This window comes from Prionailurus bengalensis, chromosome C2, assembly GCF_016509475.1.
Source record: "Prionailurus bengalensis isolate Pbe53 chromosome C2, Fcat_Pben_1.1_paternal_pri, whole genome shotgun sequence".
Lineage (NCBI taxonomy): Eukaryota > Metazoa > Chordata > Mammalia > Carnivora > Felidae > Prionailurus > Prionailurus bengalensis.
In genome coordinates, this window is record NC_057350.1 from 104677912 (window position 1) to 104683497 (window position 5586).

Consider the following 5586-nt stretch of genomic DNA (forward strand, 5'->3'; position numbering starts at 1 on the left):
TCTGGGACGTCTGCTCCCCAGTTTCCTCACCTGCCAAATGCAGACAGTGATAGTCTCCATCCCACTGATATATTAACAATCAACTCATACAGTATGTGTGAATACATTTTGTTAATGTTTAAGTGCCATATTCATGTCACATTATATCAGCCCTGCATGTATCCATAGCCTGATGAAAGGACACAGAGGAGAGACTGAAATATTGTCTGCGTTTGCACAAAAGCAGCACCATCCATCTAGTTCAGGAAGACAGGAGACGCCGGAGGAAGATGCTGAAGAGAATGAAAAATGTGGATAGTCAAGTAAGAAATATAAGATAACAAATCATCAATTAGAAATAGACCCCAGCTGCTTCTAAACATAATAAACTGTCAAAGCTTTCCATCAAGTAGAAGAAGACAGAGTTACAATGAGATTTGGGAGAAAACACATATTAAAAAATTCAACTGAGCAATTAGTAGCAGCATTTACTGTTGATTAGAAACCCTCTACAGAATCACTTCTGCCTTAGAACATACATAACGTATATTACAAACTGTTGCTACTGTTCAATTTTCATCTGCAAATTTAAAGTTAAAATATAATATGTCTTTAGAGGTGATTGCTAGTTCAAACTTACCATTAAGGAGACTGCTTCCTAACTCTTGATTATGTTTGGAAAGCATCTGGGAAGTTTAAACATCTGATTGGTTAGACAGTATTTGGGTGTGAAATGTAATTCTTTGATGCATGCTGTTCTTCTAGAATTTATAGGTAGTGCTGCATTCTTAAATTTGTTTTGCTTTTGTGAAGTAAGCAAATTACTTGACTTTAAACCTCAGTAAAACTATTCAATTAAATGCAAAACACAGCTATTGAAGATATATCACAGCCAGGCAGTGGGGGGGAGGGTGTCGTCACTTCCCTCAGGGAGTGGATAATCTGGAGGCTGAGACACCTCTAAACAAGTACTGAGGAAAGTGAGTGAGTGCCCACAGAATCAGAAACCAGCTGGCAAGTATAAAAGCATAGTATATATATATAAAAAATATATATATAAAAGTGTGAGATGTCAATCTAATGTCAAGGTCATCACTGCCCTTGATCTCCCTTGGTGGGGCACACAGTACAAGTCTGCCAATTAGTTCAGCTAGCTGTAGTCACAGGATCTGCAGCAACTCCCATAGAGAGCGAGAGACTATTTGCCCAACTCTTGAATCTGAGTTGGTCCCTGGGTTTCCTCTGATCAACAGAATATGGCATATGTGACCTTGCTTGACTCCCAAGGCTATGCCCTAACGAGGCTGCCAGCTTCCACCCCCACTATCTTAGATGCTGCCCAAAGATGAACAATGTAGCCTGTGAAGGAGAGGCCACACCCTCCTCTCTATGAAAGAATCTTCCAGAAGAATTGTGGCCCTCAATGGATAGCATCACCAACAGGCACTTTGGACCTTCAGTTCAGCTTACTCTCTAGCTCAGGGTTTGGAAAACTACAGTTAAGGGCCAAATCTGGCCCTCAGCCTGTTTTTATGTTGGGCCCTTGAGCTAAGACTAGCTTTTGCTTTTCAAAGGTGTGTAAAGAATGAAATAAATAAGTACCAATGAATAATATGCAACAGAGACAAAGCCTAAAATATGCGTTACTGGCCCTTTACAGAAAGTGTTGCTAATCCCTGCTACAGCTGAACATAACTGTATAAACCCAAACAAAACCACAAAGGAACCATTCAAGCAACTCTCAGAATTGTGAGAAATATTAAAGGGCTATTTGTAATACATGGGATAGTTTGCTCTACTGCAATGGATAAATGAATCACAAAAAGCTAAATGCTACACAGTGAACAAGGAGACTGCCTCAAAGGAAATACTCTTAAAGGTTTTGGACTTTTTCTTCTCACTAATTTAGGATTTCTTGTCCCAATCTGCTGTCCATGGCTCTGTTTTGCATTCTAGAGAGGTTTTGGCAGTACACATACATACTATTCATGGGACATTCAAAACAGTTTGTTAATTTTTATTTTTTAGAGAGAGAGAGAGTGCACGACTTGGGGAGAGAGGAAGAGGGAGAGAGAGAATCTTAAGCATGCTCCACACTCACAATGGAGCGTGACAGGGGGCTCAGTCCCACAACCCTGGGATCATGACCTGAACCCAAATCAAGAGTACGACACTCAGCCAACTAAGCCACCAGGTGCCCCCAGAACATTTATTTAAAAAAAAATTTAAAGTTTATTTATTGGGGTAGGGGGGAAGGACAGAGAGAGAATCCCAAGCAGGCTCCATGATGTCAGCACACAGCCCAACGTCGGGCTCAGTCTCACGAACCAGGAGATCATGACCGGAGCCAAAATCAAGAATAGGATGCTTAACTGACTGAGCCACCCAGGCTCCCCCTGGTGCACCCCAAAACATTTTAACAACAAGTATTGGGAGGCACCTGGGTGGCTCAGTCGGTTAACTATCCGACTTCAGCTCAGGTCACGATCTCGCGGTCTGTGAGTTCGAGCCCCGCGTCGGGCTCTGGGCTGACGGCTCAGAGCCTGGAGCCTGTTTCCAATTCTGTGTCTCCCTCTCTCTCTGCCCCTGCCCCGTTCATGCTCTGTCTCTCTCTGTCTCAAAAATAAATAAAACGTTTAAAAAACAAAAACAAAAAACAAAAAACAAGTATTGAACTACAACTTTTCTAAAATAAAAACATAGTTTTTGTAAGATGTAATATCCACGTCCTAATACATCCTTCCAGATACAAAGGTCTTTTTTTTTCCTCCATAGATTAACCTGTTTGCAATGGAGCCTGCCTAGTTTTGTTATCAATGGACCTCCTTTACTTAGTGAGGTAAATTGTCAGCCAAGGTGGGGTGAAGAATGGCTGTGATAAAGGCATCAGCAAGCAGCAATCACTTTACCCTTTGCAAAGGGCACAGCTACCTCCCAGAGCCGGAACCAGGAAAAGAATCACAACAATGATTTATATCTGAATATGCATTAAGCCTAAATATTCATTCATTCCCCTACTACTATCTAAATACAATTTTATTGTGCACCCATTTTTTGTGCACCCATTTTTGTCTCCTATATTCACCTATGTTATTTTCAGAGAACCTTCAAATTACCACAAATGATTTTTAAATGCCTATTTCACTCCTCTATTCTTTCCCTTTAGCCCACAAAAGGCTTTCATAAGGAAGCAGCAGTTGAACCAAGGAATCTGTAAACTAAAAGAAATGGTGGGCCATATTTATAGTCAGTGCAAATTGGGGATGGGGAGTTATGACTAGGGTCAAAGTAAAACAGATGACCCAGCCCTACCAGATTTTGAGCAAAGGACTAATATGATCAATACTACACATCTGAATTTGCATTTGGCTTAGATCAGTTTGGTAGCTCCTTTCCAAATATGTCCCTCCTCCCCGACACTGATCCTCATCTCCTGGTAATTGTGACCTGTCTGATCTCCTCCCCTCGAATCTTGAATAGTCCTATACTTGCTTTTGACCAATAGCATGTGGCAAAAATGATGCTACATAACTTACAAGGCTCACTTTTGCCTTCCAGCTTCTGTCTTGGGACTCTTAGTATGCTGATGAAATTCCGATCAACTGTCAGGGGTAAGAGCAGACACTAACTTGCTGATACAACTGAAAAATCACTGACACAACTCACTGACTTAGACTAACTTGCTAAAAATTGTCCTCTTTTGACAAGTGGGGATATAGGCCGTCTGTTTAAAACTCTCCGTTTGTCTGTGGAATAGATGATGCCCTTTGGGACTTCTCTTGTGGAAGCTGAAGTGGTCATTGTTATATAGTGCAAACTGGACATAGCTCTTGCCCAGCACAGCTTATGAACTTAAAATGGATGAGCTCACACCCTCAGATATTTATATGAGCCGGAGACCAGAGCACAACAGGCAGAGATTACACAGTGCGTTACATACCCTTGATCCATTTCTATTATTAGAACAGAGCTGGTAGGACAGATAAGGCATGCCCAGGTAAATATAGGAAATGCCTCCCAGATTTTATAAAATCTTAAAACATACATCACAAGACCTGTAGGAAGCATCAGTGCTTTTACCAGAATTATCCACAGGAACTCTAAAGTGGCCCAAACTCTAAAGAGACCAGAATTTTACTATTCTTTGAATAAAGCTAGTATTTCATTCAATGAAGGTGATCTGAGGTAGCAAGAACCAGAATGAACCAGATGATTACTCTACCCACCCAGGCAATGGATTTCTAACCAGTGTTCTCCTTGCAGGAATCTAAGACTTTCTCCTACAAAGAGTTTCAAAGCCTCTACTCTCTCAGATTACCTATTAACCACAAAAGGGAAAGTAGACTTTGTAATGACCATACAGAGAAATCTAAGGACAATTCAGATTTCAGTTATTGATACTGGAACAACCTATTATATATTTAAAAATTAATGTGTTTAATATTTAATACTATGTTCTTCTTGATAAGGAACAATATGAATAGCACCTCCCAAAGTCCGGATTCTTGACATCTAATCAAACCTCTTGATCCTCCTTCTAGGGAGTTAGAGAAAAGGTTAAAGGACATCAGGAGGGGGAAAAAAAGGTCTAACAAATGGAGAACGTAGAACTCTCTACAAGGTAACCGGCCTAGACTCTCCAAAAAGTTAATGCCAAGAAAACAAAAAACGTGAGGGGGATTGTTCTGCACTAAAAGAGACACATATAACAAATGCAATGTATACATGTTCATTGTACTATCTTTCTACAAAACCAATATACAACACATCTTTTGACAACTGGAGAAATTTGTATACGGGCTAGATATTAGGTTATATTATCAAATTGTTAAGGTTTTTAGATGTGATTAAATTTCTCATGTGGTTGCATGAAAGAAGGTCTGTCTTTATGCTTAGGAAATGCAGGCTGAAGTATTTAGGAGAGAAAAAAAGCAATTGTGGCAAAATGTTAACACTTAACTCAACCTTGGAGTTAAGCACTTGGGGTGCTCATTGAACTGTTCTTTCAACTTTCCACGTGGGGATGCCGAAGCCACACTGTTCACAGTCCCACAGCCAAGCGGCCAGAATGGGGAACGGTTTTCAAATGGCACTATGCCAGGGGTGCCGGGAGGGTAGAGGAAATATTATTTCTGGATTAATTCAACCACCTCCACCCAAAGACCGGTATGACCAGAACCCATACAGCAACACCCAGGTACCACGCCTAAAAGCCTCGCCACTTCTTCCAGGGAGCACTAGTTAGTGACAAGTCTGGGTAGGACAGACTTTCTCTGAATTCTCCAGACCAAAAGAGTTTCAAGATAAGATGCCCGAAAGCAATCGACTTCCCGGGACTCGTATGCATACACCAGACCATTGTAACCCCGTGGTGTCCCCACCCTTCATTCTCCATCGATTCTTGAAGGAGAACACACTTTTCTTCTGAGATTAAAGAACTCCCCAAGGTTTCTTCTTTTCCTTAATAGCGCTGTGAGGACTTGAACAAGTAAATCCCTTCAGAACTGCTTGAGGCTGGGAATTTATGCCGCTCGTAAACAAGGCAAAATCCTTGCCAGAGATCCGCGGCGGCCCACCCCCTGCCCGCGTCCAATGTAAAAGGCATAC

At 41.3% G+C, this 5586-nt stretch overlaps 1 protein-coding gene across 1 annotated transcript in view; it reads right to left on the minus strand.

Annotated features, from left to right (window-relative positions):
* LOC122491016 (serine/arginine repetitive matrix protein 1-like) overlaps positions 1-5586 on the minus strand; it is a 63314-nt gene that overhangs the window by 39896 nt on the left and 17832 nt on the right. The gene's annotated exons all lie outside the window — the stretch shown is intronic.